Source organism: Halichoerus grypus, chromosome 5 (genome assembly GCF_964656455.1).
Source record: "Halichoerus grypus chromosome 5, mHalGry1.hap1.1, whole genome shotgun sequence".
In the NCBI taxonomy this organism is placed as follows: Eukaryota; Metazoa; Chordata; class Mammalia; order Carnivora; family Phocidae; genus Halichoerus; species Halichoerus grypus.
Window position 1 is genome coordinate 27774556 of NC_135716.1, and position 27108 is coordinate 27801663.

The following is a 27108-nucleotide window of genomic DNA, read 5'->3' on the forward strand; positions in this document are numbered from 1 at the left end:
AGATACCAGCTCAGTGTCCCCCTACCTCCAACATTGGAATTAGGTCCAGGAACCTAAAAAGAACTGGTAACAAGAGAGCCCCCCTCTCCCCAAACACACACACAGCATTTGGGAGTATATTGAAGTATAGCAGATTTTACTAAAGTTCAAGATGGGATGATTTAGATAGGAATTTCATCACAGAAATGTAGCCAACTTTAAATGAAATGAACAGGAGACATTATTCTTTTATTAAAAGTTTGTTATGGCTCCTGAACCTCTAAGGAACGTCCTTTCACCACCTCTTATCTTCTTTCCCCCTTTTTAATTCTTCTCTAGTTATAATTACTTTTTCCATTCAAATGAAAAATCAAATTCCTCTCTTTTTCTCATAGCTTCCTCCTTCTCTCTCCTTTTAATTCTGTCCCTTCAGATATTTTTACTCTGGGGCCTGACTTTCCACTCATGCAACTTACAATAAAAATTTTTTCCAAACAATGATAGTTGTTCTGTCATAGATAGCTCTGATATCAGTTTTTGAAATATTGTCCTTTAAGTTTCTTGTATACATAAATCTCATCAACTGAACAAGAGGAAGAGTAGAGAACCCCAACACACTACTACACTCCACCCTACAAAAATAGAATTAGATTCTGAGACAAAGAGTTGCAGATTTCCAATGACTGAAGATAAGGAAAATCATAATATCAGCAAGTTGAAAAGGCACCGTCCTGAAAGCAAAAAAGAAAAAAAGAATGTAAGCAAGTGGTTGAAATATTGGCTGAATTTAGACTTTTGACCCTTCAGCTGCTCATCTTAATTCTGATTATTATCCATCTCTTAAGCTTCTTGAAAGGAATTAATAATTGAAGTATACTACTTGGTCTAAGTCAAGCAGCTGTTAAGGGAGAGTCAGTCCGAATCCAAGTGTTCTGACTTCAGAGTCAGAATACACACTACTCACGACATTACATATCATAACTTTAGGTATTTAGGGGAATTTAAGGAGAGTAAAAAATTCAGTTTATGCATATTAAGCATGGCATACGTAAAACTGTGTTTCCATGACTTATTCAATTTCATCCCATTCACTACTCACCTTCCATGTGGTGTGATATTTAGCCTTTCTCAAATTGTTTGAACTCAAGGGTTATGATTTCTTTGGTCTCCATGGAAACTGACAATATATTTGAGCATTGACGATTTTCTTTGTTATCCATGTTAGCTCAGCAAAATGTACAGTCATCTCAGATAAATTGAAAATACGGTCTGCTAAAGCAAGTATTTTAAGATGAAGATTATTTTTTTCTTTTATCTACCTTAAATAAATAGCTTTGTACTAATACTGATCTTCAAGTTATGTTCAAAGAAATCACATCCCCTTAGCCTCATATACTAAAAAGATTTTTTTTCTATCTCCTTGTTAGTATTTGCAATCACTTTCTATGTAAAGCATTTTAAATAGTAAATGCATTCAGTATGTAAAGTCACTCTATCTATTTAATTAGTGAAAGAATTCTTTTTTAACAGTTTTACTGAGTAACCAATTCCTACCGGTTTTGCACGTTTGTGTTTGCAGTCTAGTGGTGAATGCTTGCCATATCTCAGCTCACAACTTTCAAGGGCAGCTTGAGGTCAATTTGCATTTTTGTTAAAATCACTGTAGTGGGGAAGACAGCCATGGCTGAACCAGGCATGATTGCTGTGCCACCTTTCTTGAACCTCTAGACTTTGATAAGCACAATCTGTCAACACATATATAAGCAGAAAAGCTGTAACCCTGAGCTTCACTATTTATTTTGCACACTAGGCTGACAAAATTGAACCCTGACAGCAGTGCAAGATTTTTCAGTGTTGGTTCTTCCAAAAATGAATTCCAAAAACTTTGAATTTTGTAATTTAATATTTATATTTCATTCTGTGAAATAACTTACGTAAGCTCACAAGAGGTTTTGCTCATTAAGAGTTAGTGAAACTAAATTATTTCTCATCCTTTGCTGTCAGAAATGAAGTGGAGTATCCATTCAGTCAATGGAATCTCTAGACAAAATGATTAAAAGACAGTTCTCATGTTTTCTGGGACCCGAATAATTCAAAAAGAGTTTAAAAATTCAGTCCTGTCTTATCTCAGGTTAAAGCTCTTTGATAAATCAAAACAAACAAATCAGAATGTGTTATATTCTTTTTTTTGAAACTCCGTGGTCAAAGTTCACTAGACACTTCAGATTCCCTTTGGAAAGTCAATTTTCCCAGCGTTTATTTGGAGATATCACACAGATTAGAAAAAAAATATTGCTATGTAAAGCTAAACTGAACTTAAATTCCAAAAGTTCAGCTCTTTCTCTGCATCAGAATCACAAAAAAGCAGTTTTCTAGTGAGAGGAGCTCAGCTCCCATGCCATTTTTGATGTTTTCCAGTTTGATGTCTCTCAACAGAGCCAGCTAGGAAAAAAAAAAAAAAACAGACTGGAGGGAGAAAATGCAGTTTTCCTAATTTGAAAAAGAAAGAAAGGAAAAAAGATTATGTGAAATTATGCTCTAATTCAATGTTAAAGGTAGGAAACTAACCTGCTACAGAGTGCACATTTAGAAGTTTATAAGTTTCAATTTCCTGTAGCTTTGAGCATTATATTAGTCCTGCAACTGGTTCTATTTAACGTGCTGTGTGAAAAAAGAAAACAACCTATGTTTCCCCAATCCCCAAAAACAACTGTGGTGAGGAAAAGAACAGAGGAGGCCAGTGATTCCGTGTTGAAACTCGTAGATTTCACGGCAGGAGTTTTCATTTAAAATAACACATAAAATGAATTGCAGTATCTCATGTGGGCTGTCAATAGACAACAAACTTACACATTTGGGTTGATATCTGCACAGAATTCATCCAGCTTCCATTGCACTAGAGCAAGGAATGTACCTCTCTGCATATACGAGAATCACTGATGAGAAATTTATTTAAATAGCATCCATTCCACATGTAAAATGACTATAAATAGAAGAATGTTTCATATTTTTATTAGGTCAAGTCCAAGAAGATGCAAAAAATTAATAGTGAAGGCATGAAAACAACCTTACTTAATAATTTACTCTTTAACTTATTTATTTCATATCATGACTCTTCTGGACAAGGTCAGATAAGTGGGTCTGAAGTTTTCAAAATAGATAGGAAATTAGGTGTCATTTACCAGGATTCATGGAAATGAATGAAAATCCCAAAGAAGAAAGTAGAAAGTGAGATGATTTCCAAAGAGCCAACCCATTAGAGAATTTTTAGAGAAAGAGAAGACCATGTCAAGGTCTGAGGAAAAAGCAATGAGGAAAATAGAATTTAAAAATCATTGTCATGGGAAGCCCAGTGAGATATTGTGTTTTATAAAAAATAAATTGGTCATAATGACCAAATATATATTTCCAAATATATATTTCTCATAGGTATTTTTCTTCATCCATGGTTTCTGGGTCACAGCTCCTCAAAACCCTTGCATTTCCTGTGATAAGGGTCTTTTTTATGTTAATGAGGTGACTTTTGGAAAGCCCTTAGGTAACCTAAGGATGGGGGAGCAGGGAGAGCTTGTTGCCGGGAGAACCAACCATGTGAATACAGGAATGGAACTTTCAGTCCCACCCCAAGTTCTCCAGGACTGAAGGCTGAATCAGCCAACAGACAATGATTTAGTAATGAAGCTTCTATAAAAGTACAAAAGCACTAGGTTTGGAGAGTTTTCCGGTTGGTGAACCGCTAGAGATTTGGGAGAGTGGCCCTCCTGGAGAGGGCATGGAAGATCCATTCCCTTTTCCCTTTCCTTGCCTTATATATTTCTTCCCTCTGTTGATTTATATCCCTTATCATATTCTTTAATAAACTTGTAAACATAAGTGTTTTCCTGAGTTCTGTGAGCCACTGTAGCAAATTGAAAGAACCTAAGGAAGAGTTCATTGGAACCTCCAATCTGTAGTGGGTGAGTCAAAAGCACGAGTAATAGCCTGGAGCTTGCGGCAGGCCACTGAAATGGGTGTGGAAGTTGAGGGTGGGGACAGTCTTTTAAGATTGAATCCTTAACCTATGGAATCTGATGCTATCTTTGAGGAGATAATGTCAGGATTGGATTAGATTCTTGGACACCCTACTAGTATCTGAGAATTGCTTAGTGTTGTGTGGGTGGGGGAGAGAACCCTCCTTACATTGGAATTGGGTCCAGGAACCCTTAAACACCCAGGGAAAGACTCCCTAGAGGGAATTAACTGGCAAACCCTGCAGAAATGTCAAATAAAATAAGGATTAAAAATGATTCATTTTCACAAAGTATAAGGTAATTTATGACCAGTAGCTTGCCATAGCACTTTCAGTGGAGGGGTGGGTAAAGAAGCTAAATTTTAAAACTTTATAGTAGAATATTGGAGAGAGAAAATTTGAAGACAATGAATGAAGAAATCTGTTAAAAGAATCTTGGCTGTAAATGGAAGTAGACAAATGAAATACTAATTAGAAAGAGGTTAATTTGTTTGAATTTTTTTCTTTTATTTTTTTCCTTTCTTTAGTACTGGCAGAAACTCAAACATGTTGAGGGAAATGATTCTGGATAACAGGAAAATGGCGTAAGCATGATGAAATACTAGAAATGGTAAGATGGTATAGACTCACATTCTGGGAGTGGAATTGCCCTTGAAGAAAAAAAGGAAGGTCTTTCACTCAGATATGAAAGAGGCTCTAAGAGCAGGTGTGAGGGTCATTTGAATTAGGAGGAATTGATACTGCCTAGTCTCTACTGCCCAGCACCCCCAGAGATTAGGGGTCCTCCATTCACACCTTCTCCCTGTTGCTTTTTATTCTCCCCATTTTCAGCATTTCATTTGCACTCTGTCATACTTCATCTGCTCCAGTTCCATTCAGGTTCATCTTACTGTGGTGACATTTGCTGCTTATCACTTTTAAAACCACGTTATCAGCAAGACATTCACACAACATTAACAAACTTCACAGCAAATGTTATGAAATACCTTATGTCCCTATAATTGAAGCCAATTATTTTGTGATGTTGAGTCATGCATGGTCCAGAGAGTAGATCCTGTTTACTATAGTAGCAACTGAATCATTCCTGTGTTCCTCATTATTATGCCAAATTTATACATTCAATTTTAAGAATGCAGAACCAATCTGGCCCTCCTTTAGTTTCCTAGTAAGCTTTGACTTGAAGAATTACTCTTTCCTGTTTAAATCAACTGCACAGAGTGAAATCAATGAGTGAGATGGGACACAGAGCATATTATCATATTTAGAAACATGTTTGTGATATTCACCACACTGCAGAATTAACTTGTCCAATATATGGAATCTTTATTAATTTTCAGAATATCAGAATTCACCCTTTTTTGAAATAATAACATCTTTATAAAGTAATTCCAATATTTTTTTCCTTGTTGTTCCCCCCTGGTTAATATTCTTTCATTTCATTCTTTACATTATCATTTCTCTCTCCCTTATTTTCCCATTTATATATTCCATCCCATTTTCTTAGGAAGGAGGTCCCTCACACCCTTTTCCCTTTCAATCAGCAAAGAAGTCAGTTTTAATTTATTACAGACATAATTAATGATGAACTCAGACATAAAGACAAAATTAACACATGGCCAGAAGGTCACTGGAGCATTTCCCACAGTACATACTTCTTAGGTCTTAAACTGCAGTATTTTGTAGTTCTTTTTTTTTTTTGTAAACACAAATTTGCTCAGATCCCCCAGGCATGTTTTTCTCTTGCTATCTCAGTGGTACTAAGGAGCTTGTGCATCTGCTTTCATAATATAGCCTTTAACAACTGCTAAACTGCTAGGTGTTAATAAGCACCACTGGTTTCTAATTCCACATTAGAAATTATTTAGAAAGACTATTATGATTCTAGAAAAATTATAGAAAGACTATATAGCCTTTATTTCAAGTCATTTAATATGTCTTCAAATTCAAGATTATAAATATATAATCTCCTGGAATAATCATCTCCTGAAATATACACTTTTTTTGGTAGCATTGTAAGTGCTAAATTATAAGTATCATGCACTAAAAGTACTAAGATACTTTCAGTTGATTCATTTGTGATAGTAGGATATATAAAAGAGAGGAAAAATATTCATCCAAATAGGGACATACTTAGTAGAACTAATCTTTTTTTTAGATTTTATTTATTTATTTATTTATTTATTTATTTATTTATTTGTCAGAGAGAGAGAGAGCATGAGCGATAAGGGGAAAGCAGCAGTCAGAGGGAGAAGCAGGCTCCCCTTCTGAGCAAGGAGCCTAATGTGGGGACTCAATCCCGGACCCTGGGATCATGACCTGAGCCAAAGATAGCTGCTTAACCAACTGAGCAACCCAGGAGTCCCAGTAGAACTAATCTTAATCAAGTTTTTTATCAAGTCCAAAAGTTAGCATTTGGGACATTAAACCTGAGGATTTCCTTTATACTGCAAAGATCAAAACACAAAATATGGTTCTTTCTATAAGTTACTAATAATCCTTCTATAAAAGCTTCATAAGTAGTTGTGACTTCCACCTAATAGAAATCCCCAAGTTCCAGGGGCGCCTGGGTGGCTCAATTGGTTAAGCCACTGCCTTTGGCTCGGGGCATGATCCTGGAGTCCCGGGATCGAGTCCCGCATCGGGCTCCCTGCTCAGCGGGGAGCATGCTTCGCCCTCTGACCCTCCCCCCCTCATGCTCTCTCTCTCTATCTCATTCTCTCACTCAAATAAATAAATAAAATCTTAAAAAAAAAAAAAAAGAAAACCCCAAGTTCCATATACAGGTATTTTTGTCTTATTATTCAAAGATGTCTCTTACTGGATTGGCATGGTAATGGAATAGGTATGTTTACCTGTGACAATTCCTTGAAAATTGAAAAAAAAATGACATTTATAAAGTTTTTTTTTTTAATTCTTTCTTTTTCCTCTTTTAATCCCCTGACATTTCTACATGAGGATTTTGTTTGTGTGACTTTAAATGTAGAAGATAAACAATCTCATATTCTGAGAAAGGTCACATGGGATCTATGCTGCACAACATTTGGAATTCATTTTAATCTGAAAGACAAGATTGTGGAAAATAAGATTTTTAAAAAAATAAATAACAATTACAGGGAAACTGAGAAATGAAAGCATCTACTCAGAGTATAAGAAAATTGACTTCTATTGAATACAAATTCCTTATAACTGAATAGACTTTATGGTGTCGAAGGGGAGCAGAATTTGTCACCCCAAAATATGACATGTTGTCATAAGGATTATTGTAGACTGATTATTTTTAAGAAACAACAGACACAGGAAAGCTCTGGAAGCTGAGTAGGAGTTACCTTTTTGTAAAATATACATTAATAAAGGAAATCTCCATTTGTAAAGGTGTCTCCCTCTCTGTACCAAGAAGAGGAGATGACCAAATCTCTAGAAACTCTTCAGTCTGCATAAGAACCTTGCCCTTATTTATAGTGCTGTGCCTGATAACCTCCTATAACTGCTCCCCCCAACATCTTTCTTTTGTCTTTAGCTGGAGATGGTATTTTAGGCAGTGGCTTGGGACTTTTTGGGGAGTTACTCAGTTTTCTTGGGTATCTCCTATGTATACAGAAGGTAGACATGTTATTAAACTTCTGTTTGTTTTTCTCCTGTTAATCTGTCTTTAAAAATGGGGGTGGAGGGCGCCTGGGTGGCTCAGTTGGTTAAGCGACTGCCTTCGGCTCAGGTCATGATCCCGGAGTCCCGGGATCGAGTCCCACATCGGGCTCCCTGCTCGGCGGGGAGTCTGCTTCTCCCTCTAACCCTACCCCCTCTTGCGCTCTCTCTCTCTCTCAAATAAATAAATAAAATCTTTAAAAAAATAAAAATAAAAATAAAAATAAAAATGGGGGTGGAGGTAGGGTTTCAGCCAAGAACCTAGAAAGGTAAAGGGGAAATTACTTTTTCTCCCTTACAGTTCCAAAGCACTTTCACATTCATTATCTCATTCATCACAATGCTCTAAGATGATCAGGACAATATATTTTATCCCCCTTGTAGTCTTGAGAATTTAAATATATTCACCAGCTACAGAGGAAAATTCTAAAAAAAAGTATGCTTTCTTTTTTTTTTTCATCTTCACATTTTTTTTCCCCACTCTTCTTGGCTGCTACTATGTAATACCACTTCTCTAAATTACTTTCAGTCCAGGGATGCCTGGGTGGCTCAGTCACTAAGTGTCTGCCTTCGGCTCAGGTCATGATCCCAGAGCCCTGGGATCGAGCCCCGCATCGGGCTCCCTGCTCCATGGGAAGCCTGCTTCTCCCTCTCCCACTCCTCCTACTTGTGTTCCCTCTCTCACTGTGTCTCTCTCTGTCAAATAAATAAATAAAATCTTTAAAAAAAAAAAATTACTTTCAGTCCAGAATCTCTATTCTCTACTTTCAATCCTATCTTCAGCCTGAGAACCCTGAGAGTTTCATCTGGGTCAGCTTTCCTTGAATTATATATTTTGTTTCAATATTCCCCTTCATCTTTACCTCACTTCCTTGTATTTTTTAAAGCTTATTAAGAGTAACATATGTTAGGGAAGACAGTCTTGTGAACATCATGGCTGATTACTCCTAGCAGATTAACAAAGTTTAAGTAATTTTTCAAACTTTGAAATACCAAATTATTTTAACCTTTTTGAGCTTCTAATTCCTCATCTATAAAATTAGTTAAAATATGAATTTAATGAAATAATAGAACAGGAAAGATCTCATATAGTGTCTGACATACATTTACTCATTCATTTTACAAATATTTACTGAAGCCAGTTTTGTGCCAGAATTTTTCTACTTGCTGGGGATATAAATGTGAATCAAATAGAGTTTCTTCTTTCATGATTCTTAAATAAAAAATCATAAGTCATCAATTGATGATAAGTGTAAGCCAAGAAATAAAGTCAAATAAAGGGTGTCTACAGTGATGGAGGTAATCAGAGAAGGCCTCTGTGATAGAATGGTATCTGTTCAGAGACCCAGAACAGTGAGGGGACAAGCTATGTAGATTTTTAGAGAGGAAAGCATGGCAGGGAGATGAAACAGCAGAACTGAAGTGATACGTAGATAAATAGTAAATGAGTTTAGAGAATGGTGAGAGTGGTAGTTTGGGCACAGCCAGCAATGTACTAATTACAAAATGATTGGAAATGAGATCAGAGAAATGATGGGTAACTGCAGATTGTGTAGATTGTTGAAGGACATAGTACACTGGATTTTGTTCAAGAGAGCTTAAAGAAATGGTGGTTACTATTCTTATTCAGGAATTAAAAAGGCAAGCTTAAAATTGTTAGAAATAACTTCTTTAAGGAATGTCTGAAAGCCAATTTAATCCTGGGAAGTAAGGGAAATTAAATTACTCTTTTAGAGTAAAACTATAAAATCAAAACAAAAGATAGAGAAATTCAAAGCTAAGTTAAAGACTCAGTGGTTCTTAAGTGAACAAGTATGCATGTTATAAAGACTGCATATGCTAATATATTAAACAAAAGAATGTGTAAACTAAAAGGGTGATGGATCAGTGAGAAAAGCATAAAAAGGAGGAAAAGTAGAGAAAAAAATAGAAGTGTCAACCTAAGGTAGAAAAGATTGGAAACAGTCACTATTAAAGCGTTTAGGTGTTTAGGGGCGCCTGGGTGGCTCAGTCAGTTAAGTGTCCAAATCTTGGTTTTGGCTCAGGTCATGATCTCAGGGTCAAGAGATTGAGCCCCTCCTCAGGCTCATGCTCAGCTCAGCGTGGAGTCTGCTTGAGATTCTTTCCTCCTGCCCTCTCCCTACCCCCTACAACTCCCCCTGCTCACTCTTTCTCTCTCAAATAAATAAAATCTTTTTTTTTTTAAGTGTTTATATTCTAAGCTATCAACAAGAGCAAGTCTCTTGGAAAAAATAAACATGTAACGTCCCTCTCCAGTTCTCAGCTGCAGACTTTTCAGGTGGTGAATGTGCAGCCAGGTGTCTTTGATATACTGATGGCATTAATACACAATTACATGATTAATACCTGATTAATTATGATGTATAGATAGTATTCAGTATTCTATTAATTTAAACCTCCTCTGTTCTTATATCATGATCACCAACAAGTCTTCTGATTTTAATCTGGCATTCTATGTAAATTTGCCTATAAACAGAATGAGGATTCAGACACTTGATAGTTATATTTAATAAATTGACATAAGATTTTTGTATATCATGGAAATTTACTTAATAATGCTTGTTTTTTGTGGATCATTAATTTTATTTTTTGTCTGAAAAAATTTGCTAATTATTTATCTTCAAGGATATTCTCCTCTTCATGTAAAAATCTGGTTAACATTTCTGTTTTACTTTTAGTACTTTAAGAATATCACTCCAGTGTCTTCTGATTTGAATAGTTTTTTAAAAGAATGCACTGTAATCTTTATTTTGTTTTTCTCTGAATGAAATGTGTTTTTTCTGAGTGTCTTCAAAGTATTCTTTATTTCATTGCCTTACACAGTCTAAATATGATGTATATATGTGTGTGTGTGACCGGCCGGGGGGGTAGGGAGTGGTGGACTGGCATTAGTGTTGAGAGAAAAATTAAACATTATCACTCAAATATTTAGTTTGCTCTCTTGTCTCTTATCCTACTATATTTTAATTTAGCATTCATGATGTTGACTGATGTTGCCTTACAACACCTGGATAATTGATACTGTTTTGTTTTTGCTTTTTTACATTTTTTTTCTCTGCATGTTTCAATTTGACCTATGCTCAGAGTTGCTGATTCTTTCTTCAGCTGCATTGAGTCTGCTGATAAATTGTCAAAGACATTCTTTATCTCATTAACATATTTTTTATTTCTAATATTTCCATTTATTTTTTTTTAAGATTTTATTTATTTATTTGACAGAGAGACACAGCGAGAGAGGGAACACAAGCAGGAGGAGTGGGAGAGGGAGAAGCAGGCTTCCTGCCGAGCAGGGAGCCTGATGTGGGGCTCGATCCCAGGACCCTAGGACCATGACCTGAGCCGAAGGCAGATGCTTAAGGACTGAGCCACCCAGGCACCCCTCTAATATTTCCATTTAATTCTTTACTATAGATTCCATGTCTTTGTCAAAATTTCCCATCTGTTCACATATGTTACCTATCTTTACCACCAGAGACATTAACATATTAATCATAATAATCTTAATTTTCCTGTCTGTTAATTCCAACATTTGGGTTATTTCTGAGCCTGGTCTGTTGGTTGACTTTTCTCTTGACAGTATATTTTTTTTACCTTGATTCCTTATGTGTTTCATAAGTTTGGGTTGGAAGTTAGACATCTTGAGTTTAATAGTTGTGTCAGCCAGAATTCAATCAGAGAAGCAGAATATATCAAGAGACTTATTGCAAAGAATTGGCTTATATGATTGTGAGAGCTGCTTAGGAATATCCGTAATTGAAAGGGCAGGCCATCAGGAAAGGTAGACTGAAACTCATGGGTATAATCTGAAACTGTGGTCCATAAACTGAATTTATTCTTCTCTCAGTGATGCCTCAGCCTGGCTTTGAAAGGCCTTTCAACTTATTGCATCAGGCCCACCCAACTTACTTAGAATAATCTTCCTTACTTAGTGTCAACTGATTATGTACTTTAATCAGATCTTCAAAATTGGCAGACTGGTGTTATATGAAATAACTGGGGACTATAGTGTAACCAAATGGGAATATCAAAAAAAATCACAACTTTTATAAAGACACTAATCCCATTCATGAAGTCTCTACTATCATGACCTAATCACCTCCCAAAGGCCTAACCTCCTAATATCATCACTTCAGAAGTTAGTGTTTAACATATGAATAGGGGCTGCAAAAATTCATTCTACGTCAACCTTTTTAGTTGAGTTTATGCTTAGGTATTTTATTTTTTTGAGTGCTGTGTAAATGGGATTGTTTTCCTAATTTTCTTTCCAATACACCTTTCTCTCCAGAATCATGCTCTCTTTGCTCCTTACTCCCAATACAATCAAAACATTTTTAAGTTTTTTAAAAGTTTTTAAAAAATACTCTACCTAGGGGCGCTTGGGTGGCTCAGTTGGTTAAGTGTCTGCCTTCGGCTGCCTTCGGTCATGATCCCAGGGTCCTGGGTTCGAGCCCCACATGGGGCTCTCTGCTCAGCTGAGAGCCTGCTTCTCCTCCCCCACTGCCTGCCACTCCCCTGCTTGTGCTCTCTCTCTCTCTGTTAAATAAATAAATAAATAAATCTTAAAAAAAATACTCTATCTAACTTTAATAGTTATCTCATCAAAATAATTGTATGATACAAATGACACTGTTGCCGTCAGAAGGAAAACTTACAGCTATTCTGTTGAGAATAGACCAAAGAAACCAAAGGCAGATGTCGGGAGAACAATTACAAAGCTTTAGAAATAAATTAAGTAGACAGATGGAATTAGAGGCAGGAAAAGTAGACATACTAGTTTTGAAAATAAATCTGATAATATTTGTTGATGGATCTGATGTAGGTTATGAAAGGAAAAGAAGCATTAAGGATAACTCTGAAATTTTGTTGAGCCACATGAAACATGAAGTGTCCATTTACTGTGATAGCAAAATTGTGAGAAAAGTAACTTAAATGGGGACTCCCAGGAACTGAGTTTTTGTCATTTTTAAAAAATTCATATTTGGGGCACCTGAGTGGCTCAGTAGGTTAAGTGTCTACCTTCAGCTCAGGTCATGATCCTGGAGTCCTGGGATGGAGCCCCGCATCAAGCCCATATCGGGCTCTCTGCTCAGTGGGGAGTCTCCTTCTCCCTCTGCCCCTCCCCCCACTCATGCTCTCTCTCACGTGCTCTTTCTCTCAAATAAATAAATAAAATCTTTTAAAAAAATCTATATTTGATTTCAAAGCAGAGATGCCAAATAATTGAACATATGACTCTACACTTCAAGGGAAATATTATGTTTAAATTGTTATAGAACATTATGTTCAATTTTACATCCAAATATATTTCTATTCTATAATCCATTCCTATAATGCAAATAAGATCACAAATCTATACATTTTGGAAGCCATTTGACACAGATATCTCTAGAACTCTGATTTTCCCAAGAAGGCTTGATAATTAATAATCAGCTGACAATTTTTACTTTGGTTATTCTCTGACTCAGTCTGGGGAACAAAATTTAAAACACATCCGGGTAAATTTTGATTCTTTATATTAGTGGACAAGTTATTATTGACTAAAAAGCCACACTGTCATTCCAAACACTGCAGTGAACTTTACATGGTTCCAATAAAATTATTCTATTAATGTTTCAGATAATCAGAGAGGTCTATTGTTAACCTGTGTGTGTACTCTAACTATATAATTTGACTAGAGGATATTCTAAAAATGTGTATTTTCTTAGAAGATTCTGTTTTATTTGTTAGTCTCTAAGGACAAATGTGCCCAAGTATTTGCTATAGAAATTGTTAAGGTGTTTTAATTTGTGATGAACCCCTCCCTTGCCCACCAAAAATGCACCAAAGTAATTTTTACATTTAAGATGTTAAAATATGTATAGACAACGTGTCACCTTGTTAAGACAATAAATATAAATTTCCATAGAGAATTCTATAACTAAATTAAGTGGTTAACTCTAGGGCTTATTTCAAAAGATTTAAGTAAAAGCACCAGGATGTGATAAGAGTACAGTCAGAAATACAAATTATATGTTGCTAATAGATGTTTTAGTTGTCATCAATTATTTAATACAATTCAACACATTTCCCCAACTTATGTATAAAACATTGACTTGAGGGTTTCACATTTTATTCATTCATTTTAAATCTATCAAATTTCAAGGGGAAAAATATCCAACTAATGAGCTAGATGTTCAATATCACTTTTTCCTGCCAAATTAAAATGTTTTCCCTGCTGGGAGCTAAATCTTAAAAAAAGCATTATCAAACTAGCATAGAAATATATAAGCTCCTCACTTCTGTTAGTTCAGCAATATATATTGAAGTTTTGGATCATTGGTTCTAATTCCACTGACAACTAGATAACTTTCATAATAATAACAACAAATCTTGAAACTAAAATTATAATAATCTTTGAGCAATCTCTAATAAAAAGATTAAAATATGGACATACTGCAAATATTTGAAGTGCTTTATTATGCTAGATAAGATATGGTCAGATATTATTATCAATTCTGCCTTTTTTCCCTCTCCAAACCAGCACTGGCTTGTTAAGTGTTTGTAACACTAATTTTGTTGCAGCTTCTTTGTCTCTCTTGACCCTCTCGTTTCATGGTAATGCATAAATTCTGCATTTTTTTCCTCAGCCCAATGTACTCACACACCATAAGGCCAAGTTTCAAATATAATTAAGATAAAATTATAATTTATAACAACACTATCACGTAGGGACACTTTACCCTTATAACCATGTTTCATTTCAGTGTTGATGTCTCTTAGTCCCTAGTCTCTGCTCTTGACTTTGCTTCTCTGGTTTTGGTCCTTGGAACGTGAGTTCTTGACATATATCTATCCTATGGTTTCTGCTATTCCTTAGCACTCGTGGAAATGTTCACTTTTCCTTTGTTTTCTGACATGATCAAGGGTTCAATTGGAACTTCCTCAAAAGACAGGCAGGGGAATAGGGACAAGTGAGAGGTGGGGGTGGACAGCAGCATACAAGCTACCTTTCAGCCTTATATTAGCTTCAATTGGGCACTTTAAACTTTGTGTTATTTTTGTAACATCATCGCAGGACTTTTGACAGATTTTAACACATAATATTTCAATCTCTTAATTTCTCATCTAGACTAATGAAACAACTTATTAACTGGCCGACCTGCTTGATACAGGTGCATGAGATGTAAATTAAATTTCATTGCGCCATGAGCTGCTCACAACACTTCCATGATTCTCCCTCTTTGGCATAAAGCTCCAATTCCCTTAACAAGACAAACAAGCATCTCCAGCCTCATCTCTGTCCATCACCATTCTTCTGATACCTTCAATCTAGTGTTGTCTCTTAAAACGTGTTCCACAGATGCTATTGTGTGGCATGTTAAGAGGTATTATGCAAAACAAGTTTAATTAGGATAAATAAATTTGAAAAGTCCTGGACCAAAAGATTGTCAAACTGAAGATTTTTTGAGAGTAATCAGTATGCATTGTAAATTTCTGAAGCTATAAAGCATTTCCTCAACCATTTAGCCATGTTACCTTTGAATAGCCTGCACTTTCTTTTACTTCCGATCCTTCTGCTTGAAAAGACTTTTTCCAGCCATGTTAAATTTTAAAACTTGACTCGGTCACAACCTATTTGAACCCCCTTTGAATTTGCCTTTCTATAATATAGAGACCACAAAAAAGATGAAAATTATCTTTTCCAGACACCCTTGTAACTTGGATCCTGTGGATGATCTGGATCCACTAATAAGAAGCATGAGATTCGGAAAAAGAAGTAAGCAACACAGGGCAATGACAATGTATAAAGTTATTGGATATTCTATCAAGCATGATGATGTAAACTTATTCTAGACTTGGTAAAATATTACAGGTGCTGAAGAATGGACAACTTTAGCAATAATGCAAACTTTAGAATATCGTATGTTATACTAGCACATTAGCAATTGCTGCTCTAAATCTTTGTTTAATAGCAAAGCCTGATTCTCTGATTCTTTCAGAAATTTTGTAAACTAATCAATGTCTTTATATTAATCTTCTTTCTGCATTAACTACTTGGGGTCTAAGTAGGGGATTATGTTGTTTTAAACTACAAAAACTTTACTGATAGAATAATTATTATCAGAGGAGATATCAGAGTAGTATACACTTAAGAAATTGTGAATCTAGGACTTATTATCTTACCTGATTGGAGCTCCTTTTAGTGATGATGTATTTAGCTTTTGATGATAGTACATTAATAATCTATAGCATACTGTGGTGAAACAGTTAAATTAATAACTAAAAAGAAACATTCATTAAAAGTAGGGTTTTGGTGAATAACGTACTTATTTTTCATGAGGAACATAAAGATTCAGAGTTAAAGTAATAAAGATTCAGATTGGGTTTAATTGTGCTAGAAGTCTTAAAGAAATAAAATGTCAAATTGAAAGTTTGAGAATCTCAGCTAAATAGCTGATAATAAAAAGCAGAGGTTTCTTTGTCTACTCTAAAATAGTTCCTTTCTCTCTTTACTACAGAACATAAGCATCAGAAAATCAGATGTAGATCTGATCCTATTACTCAAATACAGCGTAAATTGAATTCACAACATCACCAGGAAACTTGTAAGAAAGTGTGGGAACCCCAGAATTTAAATGAAAACATTTTATAGGATTCAGATGGGTCTGAATAGAGTTAACCCACAGAATTTTCTTTGCCACTGCAGCAGCCCCTTCTCTGTCTTATGGAGCCTGTCCTTCGTTACTTAAACATCTTATAATGATGCAACTTAAGGTAGTAATTCTGCAAGAGATGTCAATTCCTTCAGCTTCTCCTTTTATGTCTTATTGCCTCCAGAACTAGAACTAGGAATATATCTCTCTATATCCCAAAGGACAAATTCCAAAGTCAAATTCAAAAGGAAAAGATTTAAACACCAGAGGAATTGCAGTATTTTGCTTATTTATATTGGCATATCTTCAGAAATATTTATGGAATGGAGAGACAATTTAGATTGAAGTAGACTCATTGATGTGATCACACTTGCAGGTTATTCACCTTCATTGTTTTAACCCATAGCTGGGAATGTTTGCTTAGTTAGTTGAATGAAACCTTGAATCAATGGAATCTAAGTGAATAAAGTCAACAGAAATGAACTTGGGATTTTAGAACACAGCTATGTCTTCTTCATCAAATACCTATTCTGCTTCTGAGAAATAGAAATAGATTTTGCTTGCTATTGAACCCTGGTACAGGCTGAATAGTTTCTGCTGGAAACCTAGATGGCCCCATAACCTCAGCTTGCCTTATAAGTTGACTGATCCATCTAACCATATAGTTACACATCATCAACAGCCCTTCATCCACAAGCAGCTGGCTCACACTTCCAATGCATTTACTACTGCCTCAACACATACCCATGACCTCTATAGAAACTCTTCATATCCAATTGATAGAGAGGAGAAAAAAAAATAATTCTGCCTGGTTTACAAAATGCTCTTCGGAATATGCTGTCACCAGCCAGAAGTGAACTGTGGTAGCTTTGGAGTCCCACTGATTTATTCTGATGGAGAATAGAGAAAGGAAATCTTCATAGTTGGCAGCGTTAAGTTATCCCTTTGACCATAGAGCGAGCATTAAAGAAACATATCAGACTGTATATAGAACAAGATGTTTTATTCAGTGGAAAACCATTTAGTAAAACTGTTGATCATGATAGCTTAGAAAGCGAATCCTGAGTGTACTGAACCAAAAGCCCTAGGAAAAGTGATTAGAAAACACACACACACACACACAAAACGAACAAAAAACCAAACCATGTAGTTTTAGCAAACACAGTCTGCATTTGGCAGGAAAATACAAGAAAAAGATAAGCTTGGGTGAAATTTAATGGTTTTCTTTTTTTTTTTAAGATTTTATTTATTTATTTGACAGAGAGATACAGCGAGAGAGGGAACACAAGCAGGGGGAGTGGGAGAGGGAGAAGCAGGCCCGCCACCGAGCAGGGAACCCAATGTAGGGCTCGATCCCAGGACCCTGGGATCATGACCTGAGCTGAAGGCAGACGTTTAACGACTGAGCCACCCAGGCACCCCAAAATTTAATGGTTTTCAAAGATAAAGTAAGGGGAATCAATAGAATTCAGGAAAAAAGGCCTCAAAAGCTTGGAAAAGTTGCTTACATCTAGACTTAAAAATAAGCTTAAGAAAACCTTTTACTAGCAAGGGCACATGTAAATCCCAACATTTCCACAGAGTTCAGAATAAAGACTTGAATTTTTCCTTCTAGACTGAAAGCCTAAAATTGGTTTTTATTATCTTGAAAGAGAGACACAGAGTACTAATCTGAGACGATCTTGGTTAAGTCAATAGAACTCTAGAGAAAAGATTTCTCATTAGAGAAATCTCACATTGGGCAGAAATGGTCCATCCCTAGTAAACCTGCCATCTTCTGATATTGACTGAGAGGAGATTAGGGAGATTGGCCTCCAAAGGAAAACTGAAATGGATCCCCAAATTGCTACACCTGGAGTCTGTCAGTCAGCTATACCTCTAACAATAGGTTCTCTCTTAAAGAAAGATCTGAGTGGCAAATATGCATGCTGCCCAAGGACTCATGACTGTTCTTTTTATCAAACATCTTAAATTAGAAGATGCCAGTTATTGTAATTGCACAATTACTTTATGTAACACTGAAAGAAATTTTTTAAATACCACCAAAGAAATCTTTGACATGGTACTTTCTTATTATTTACATTTCTTATTAAAATAATTGGCATTCAAAGTCCTCTTCTGAATCATTTTTTTGCAGGGTTTTCGTGTTAGTATTTTTCCACAAAATACTGTATTTTATACCATCAAGAATGAGCAATATATGTTTTGTTGTGTTTTATTTTATTCACCCACAGCCAGAATATGTAAGTATGGGAAATAAAGGAGTATAGAGATATCTCTCACTATTACATTTAATGACACAGGATTTTTTACTGTCTGTTTTGTTTTTGTTTTTATTTTTGTTTGTTTTCTTCTTTTTTAAGATTTTATTTTTTAAGTAATCTCTATACCCAGCATGGGGCTCAAACTTACAACTGACTGAGCCAACCAGGCACCCCTCTTTGTTTTCTAGACCTCACAGATATATGCTGGGCTGTGCTGGTCTACAGTTCTTAGAACCCAAAGGATGAATGTCTCCACTAGAAGACAAAAGAATGAGTCCACTAAGTTGGAAATTGAGCCCATCACTTGACCTCTCTGAATTTCTCATTCCACTGGATAAACAGGGCACAGGGCTTCTGTGTAGGCTGGGATGCATAAGTCCATGGACACTCTGTGTAGCTATATAGTGGGGTCATGTCTGAAGCCTACAGGGATCCTTTGAACTACCTTTTAATACCATAATGTACAATGATAAAAGATAATAGTTGAGCCCAGAAAGCTCATGTAGGTGGGACCAACAAAGCAAAACCCTGAGAAATGAAGGTTTGGGTTATACCTCATCAGAAAAAGAGACCGCATGAGGTGCATCATGAGGGCAAAGCAAAAAAAATGCATAATGGAAGAAAGTTGTAAAGATCAACTATCAAATTGTGGCCGGTTGCAGGAACAAGAACTATAATAAATACTATATTTTTATTTGTTCTAACATATTGATATTAATTTTAATCCTTCCCCACTAACTTCCCTCTATAATTTTATATAGGATGGGTTGGAGATGCTTACATTTATAATTTATTCCATAAATCTATAATCTATCATGATAAGATGTTAACTGAACTAAAGAAGTGAACATCACCCATAGATGGATACAGTGAATGACAATACCTTGGAGCTCCAATTCTGAGTAAATGGTGTGTATATCTTTACTGATACAATAGATAGATGACTGTATTAGGATAGGTGAAAACATGCTATTATTGTTGTTATTTCAAAGTTAAGTATAATAAGGCAGATATGTATGTGTGTATAAGTAACCAAAACTGTAGACTGCAGATGCTATGTTAATTCAATGGATGTCTATTCAAAACCCCTTTTCTAACTTATCTTCCTATACTATAGAACCTGAAATTCTAAAACAACATTTTCTGTATTTCCTTGCAGTAACACTTTATATATGACAGAGTCCTCCTAAGATAGATGTCCATGTGAGATTTGGAAGCAGACGTGAGAAGCATGAAGTGATAGCTGAGCACTTTTCACAAAAGCTATGCCTGTCATTTTGCGGCCTCCAGTCAGGTTTTCCCCAGTCCCTGCTCTCAGTGTGGATTAGGTGCCATGAGCTCTACTTTGGGCAGCTATAATTTGGCTCCCTCTAAGCACCTACCCTCTGCTGTACTCTTAATATGAAAAATAATGATGGTACTAAACATATTAAGCTCTTGATGTCTGCAAACACCCAACCAAGTGTTTCTTATGCATTAGCACTTAATTCTGTGAACACCGCTCTGTAGCTGGGTTTGTATTGGGGTTGTGAACATCAGTTTCCATGCTAGCTCAGTCAGACCTCTGAGGGTAAGGACTGCAACTGCTATCAAAATTGACAACTTCTAGTGACGTAAGACAATATTTGGAACACAGAGGCTGTCAATGAACATTTACTGGACGAATTGATAACTGTGTTAATATTTTCCTGTCTCTAGGACAGGGCAATCTTAAGGGTAGGAACAGACACTCTCAATATTATTATGTGCAGTTTGATGGGAGTTGGGAGAAACTAATGCAACATGTTATGCATAAGCTCCAATATGGCTTGGATGGATATAAATATTTTATATCTATTTTAAATAACAAAACAGCATAAAATACTGCCACAAAATACATTAAAATAGGGAAATAGAGAAGCAACAATAAAACCAACTCTTGGAGGAGAAAGATATATGGCTTACATTAAGGAAATATCATTTCAGAGCCAAATTCAAGTGTCAAAGCATCTAAAAACACAATTTGAATTATACCCACTCTAATAACCAATTCTAGATTGTGTAACAGAAGTTATCTACTACATAATGTAAGTTTCTTGGCAATTTGATATAATAATTGTATTATCAATTTAGATTTTTCACATTCCTTTAATGTTTTAATAACATTTTTTCCTTTATTTAATAAAAGGAATTTCAGATTTTCTAGATTCAAATAACTAAGAAAAAAAGAAATATGTGACATTCAAAGTAACCAATGCTTATGCAGGTGGTGACTTCTGAAACTAAGGTAGTTACATATATAAATAATATAATTCTTTATATTCAAATAAACATGAGTATAATACATATATGTAACTCATTATGAGGTTTCATACCAAATATATATATAATCATATATATAATTATATAATATATATATAATTTAGGGGGAGAGAATATGATTACATATAATTATATAATTACATATATAGGTATGAAATCCCATATATAATTTATATATATATATAAATTATTCCTTTAAAAAATTACTTACCATGTACAAAACCCCAGTGATAAGTTTTTATATCTAGTTATTTTATCTTAACATCTGGATAATAAACATGAAGGTTCTGGATAGGAAGAAGACCAATTTTAGGATTTGTTCCCCATGCCCTATTTATTTCCCATGGAGGGGGTGGGTACTGTGAGAGCCAGCTGGACCCTGCATATCCCGGGGAATCTGTAGTTCAGGAGAGGGTCTCACCGAAATTATGAATCTCAGAACTTCAGGAGTTACATAGAATCTGCCAGAGGAGCTGCCTCTCCTCACTTCTGCTTACAGGGTAGAAGGAGTTTTGCTCTCTAATGTAGGCAAATTATTTCTAGGAAGAGGAAGGGGAGATCCCTAAATTTCTTACAACTGTTTGGAATCCAAATAAATGGCTCCAGGGCAGATAAACGTATAAATCTCTCCAGAGCAATTCACTATCTCTGACTTCCAAGACATGGTTATCATTTAATCAATCGTCCTTTAACTCAAGTTGCCAGGGATTTCTTTTCAGAAAGCACTGAGCATTTAGAAACATGAAAATATTCATGGAGCATTATTTTCCAACAGTTAGGATGTTGATGGAGGAAGTGATGGCAAACAAAATATTTTTTAAAAATTCTCAATCTCTGAGTTCATGGATCTTTCCATTAGAGGACAGATTTTAATCAAATAAACATAAAAATAATAAAATATCAATTGTGATCAGTCCTATGAATGAGAGGTAAATGGTGAAAAAAAACAAACAAACTGTGTAATTCTAAGATATATTCTGTTCCGAAAGAACAGGAGTCTTTCCTAAGGCAAAGAATTGACATGAGGTGCTAAAAGTCAGGAGAAGTTACCTGATTCGATTTACTTTTGGATCAGGTCACTTTTGCTAAAGCACAAGGAGAAGTTTGGTAGGGTCAAAAAAGATGTGTATCAACTAGTTGGAAGGGTAGCTAGTAAGAGAGGGAGACTCCTGTAACTTTCCCGGCATGATATGGAGGGTAGCTTAAATTAGGACATTATTGGAAGAGAAATTGAGTCGTGGCAAATGTTACAAAATAGAATGTACAATAGACGTGACTTGGTGGTGGAATGGGTAAGAGGATTACAAGGAAGAGAGATATCAAGTGTGACTTCAGGTTCATATTTGTATAGAGAGCATGCTGTTCATTGCATGACATGACTTACTTGTCCTTCAGTCTCAGTTCAAATGATACCCTCTCAGAAAGACTGTTTAACCAAAGGTAGCCTATATATTTAAATCAATACACACACACTCGCACACAAGTGTGTATGCATGTGCCTTCTGTATTAAGTAACAATAATAAAGAAGAAGTTTTGAGAAACAGGTTCCTGAGAAATATTTGAGAAAAATTATTCCACACTGCAAATCATAAGGCCAAAATATCTTTAAAAAGTGAGAATTATTGGGGTGCCTGAGTGGCTCAGTTGGTCTCTCTCCCTCTCTCCCTCTCTCTCCCTCTCAAAAAAATATGAGAATTATTGGAGAAATATGAAGCAGCTAAATAGAAAATAGTGAACAGAAAAAATTAGAGTACTATCGAAGAATTCTGAACAAATAAGAATTTTACAGAATTATATTATCTCCAGTTGAAGGTGAAACAAAGGAAAGCATGGCTGCTGATCCACCTGATATTGCTGAGAAGAGACAACTTTCCAAGTCTTATACCCAAGTCACATTCAATAAGAATGTAAGAGATACTATGTTATGTTTTCCTTTTATTTATTTAAATTGAAATATAATTAATATACAGTAAAATTCACCCTTTTTATCATACCATTCTGAGACTTTTAACAAATGAATACAACAGTTATGTAACCATCATCATAATAAACATACAGGTGAGTTTCATTACTCCAACATTCCTTTGCATTCCCTTGTAGTCAATCCCTCTCCCAACCACCAGCCTCTTCCTATAGTTTTTTCCTACACCAGAACAGAGTATAAAAAACCAAATCATATGTAATATTCAGAGTCTGTCTCCTTTCATTTAGCACAATGTAATTAAAATTTGTAGTGGGCTCAACTGTGGCCCCAAAGATATTAGGTCCTTGTACCAGGAATCTGTGAAGGTTTTTATATGGCAAAATGTTTGCAGATATAGTGGAATTAAAGATTATCCAAATAGGTCAAATGTGCCTTTATAAGTGTCTCATAAGAAAGGGGCAGTGAAATATTTCACATACACAGAGAGGAGGAGGAGATAGAGACTGGAAGGATACACCCACAAGTGAAGGACTGTCAGTAGCCGCCAGAAGTTGGAAGATGGGAATGGATTCTCACCTAAAGCCCCTGGATGGAGTTTGGTCCTGCCAACACCTTGATTTTGGCTCAGGAAAAAGCAACATATAAATAAAGTCATGCCCAATTAATAAGATTATCTGTTCTGTCTCCCATTTTTATCGGTTTAATTTTGTGAACAAAACTAGTCCATTATTGCATTCATTCCTAAAATAAATACTGTGATATCTTTTAGAGATCATTACATAAACCATACCAAAAATATTTTCATACTAGGGAAACACAAGTCCACAAAGACTGAATATTATTCATGCCTTAGGACATACTAAAATATGAACCTGCTCCAATAAATTATATTAAAAATTCTGATATCTATGTGTATATGTAATTCATATATATATAAAATTCATTTTGTGAAGAAAATACTAAAATTAAGTAATAAGCCTGTCTTTGGAAATAGAATTAATTTCTCTCACTTAGAATGTCTTTTTTTTTTTTTTTAGAATGTCTTAATAGAATATGATTACTTTGGAAACCTAAGAGTAGAGCTAATATTCTCTTTAATTTATCTCATCAAATGAATAGAAAGGAGTAATAATAGTAATGGGTTATTCCAAGTTATTATTTGATAAACAGATTTTTAACTGTTACAAAATACTTGAAGGCACACAATGGAAAACATCATACTTTGTGTGAAGCAAAAATTGATTTGTCTGAGATCTCAAGGAAGAGAAACGCTTAGTAATTATAACAGCAATATTATAGAATATAGGAGAAATATAATAGAAAATTCATATGCTTGATAAGAAATGAGAAGTAATGAAAGACCCAAAAGCTTATCTGAATGATCAAGAGGATTAAATTATATGCAAAGTGTGTGCAATGTTAATGTTATTTTATATTTTTATCAAAGCTCTCTTCCCTCAAGCTATACCTCTAATTCCTTCCTTTCTCCATCAAACCTTTTGAAAGGCAACATAATAGGAATTAGAAGCATTTCAGAATAGTGCAAAATTCTGAAAAGCTATAAATCTCAGTTCTGCCACATACTAGTTGTTGCCTTTGCAAGTGACTTCATCTGTCCTGGCCTTAGTTGACCCATCTACTAACTGGTATGAGTAACAGTACTTTGACCAAAGAAAGAAGAATATGAAATCATTCCCAATAATTTCATGAACTGGTTTTATTTCTACTTAGGAAGTAGGTGTTAATCGATAGGTAATAATTTTGAACAAGCAAGAAGAAAATTTTCTGCTAGATTCTGCTATGTATTATCGTAGAGCTATCCTACGTGAAACTAAACCTACCGAGCTTGCATATTGGTTACTTGATGTGAACTCCCTCTGGCTTCTTAGGGATTTTCCATTTATAAGATGGAGTTATGAATATTAGTAATATTCATATATGTCACCAAAGTATTCACTGTTAAAAAGATTCAGATTTCTTTTTTTTAAGATTTTATTTATTTATTTATTTATTTGACAGAGAAAGAGAGTGAGAGAGAAAGAGTATGAGAGGGAGAAGTAGACTCCCCAGTGAGCAGAGAGCTGGATGCGGGGCTCGATCCCAGGACCCTGAGATCATGACCTGAGCCAAAGGCAGACGCTTAGCTGGCTGAGCCAACCAGGCACCCCAAGATTCAGATTTCTTTAAAACCATAGCTCCATTATTGGTAGTGACTGGGGTGGAGATCTGGTATCTAGAAAATTACTATAGATCTACAACTCATCAATTCCTCTACTTATTCCACAAAATGTCAATAAGTAGAATGTAAATTCAGGAAGTTAGCAACTGCATCATTTTTCTTATTGTTGTATCTTTAATAGCATTCTACCTGGCTGATGCTGTTTTTATCCTGCCTTCATTTTTGAAAGATAGCTTTGCCAAATATAAGATTCTTAGTTGGGAGTTGTATTCTTTTACTTTATGTCATTTTTAAAAAATTTTATTTATTCATCTGAGAGAGAGAGACAGAGAGAGCACAAGCAGGGGGAGAGGGAGAAGCAGACTCCCCACTGAGCTGGATTCCCGATGTGGGTCTCGATCCCAGGACCCTGAGATCACGACCCTAGCCAAAGGCAGACGCCTAGCCATCTGAGCCACCCAGGTGCCCCAGGAGTTGTGTTCTTTTAAAACTTTGAACATGTCATCCACTGCTTTCTGGCCTTCATTATTTCTGATGAAAAATCAGTGATTAATCTTATTGGGGTTTCCCTCTATAGTACCAGATGAGCATTTTTCTTTTGCTCCTTTTGAAAGTTTATCTTTGTCTTTCAACATTTTTATGTGATGTGTCTGGTTGTGGCTCTCTTTGTTTTTCCTACTTGGAGTTTATTGAAATTCTTGAATGTGTAAATCAATGTTTATCAGCAAATTATGGAAGGTTTCAGTCATTTTATTTTTTATTTTTGTTTTTGCTTCTTTCTCTCTCTTCTTTCCTGATATTCCCATTTAGCATACATTTGTGAGCTTAATGGTGTCCCACGTTTCTCTAAGGCTTTGTACATTTTCCTTTATTCTTTCCTTTTTCTCTAATCTTTGAACTATATAGTCTGTAATCCATCTTTAAATCTATTGCTGAGGGCGCCTGGGTGGCTCAGTCGGTTAAGCATCTGCCTTCGGCTCAGGTCATGATCCCAGGGTCCTGGGATCGAGCCCCGCATCAGGCTCCCTGCTCAGCAGGAGCCTGCTTCTCCCTCTCCCTCTACCTGCCGCTCCCTCTGCTTGTTCTCTCTCTCTGTCAAATGAATAAATAAAATCTTTAAAAAATAATAATAATAAAATAAATAAATCTATTGTTGAGTCCTCTAGTGCAATTTTTTTTTTTTTTTTAAGATTTATTTATTTGAGAGAGAGAGAGCAGGAGGGAGGGGCAGAGGAAGAGAGATCTCAAGCAGACTCCCTGCTGAGCAGGGAGCCTGATGCAGGATTGATGTGGGACTTGACCTCACCACCCTGAGATCATGACCTGAGCCAAAATCAAATCATACACTTAATTAACCAACCAAGCCACCCAGGTTGCCCTGAAATTTCTCATTTCACTTAAAACATTTTTCTTTTTTGTTGTTGTTTTTTAAGAATTTTTTTTTATTTTATTATGTTATGTTAATCACCATACATTACATCATTAGTTTTTGATGTAGTGTTCCATGATTCATTGCTTGCGTATAACACCCAGTGCTCCATTCAGTACGTGCCCTCTTTAATACCCATCCCAGGCTAACCCATCCCCCCACCCCCTCCCCTCGAGAACCCTCAGTTTGTTTCTCAGAGTTCATAGTCAATCATGGTTCATCTCCCCCTCCGATTCACCCCCCTTCATTCTTGACTTATAACATTTTTCAACTCAAGGATGTCCATTTGGTTATTTTTTATAGTGTCCGTTTCTCTATTGCTATTCTCTGTTTGTAGATACATGAAGTGTCTGCCAGTGGACCTTACATAAATTTTATTAGTCGGGGGACTGGGTTTCTATTTTAGATAAGTAACCAAACTGGTCATCTGAGAATGTTAGCTGCTATGAAACTCTGAAAGATTTAAAAATATATCTTTGTAAAACCTACAGATGATTAAAGAATTTTTTTTTAAATGTGCATAAGAGTTTTGAGTCACTTTTATTGAGTCAGTATGGTGAAACTGTCATGAGCCCAACACATATGTTCAGTCCTAGCTGTGACAGTGAGTAGCTGTACAAGCTTCAATATGAGGAAGTTATTTAAACTTCTCATGCTTCAGTTTCCTTATTGGTAAATTAAGGAGAACAATATTTGCTATTGCTTAAGATATTGTGAGTATTAAAT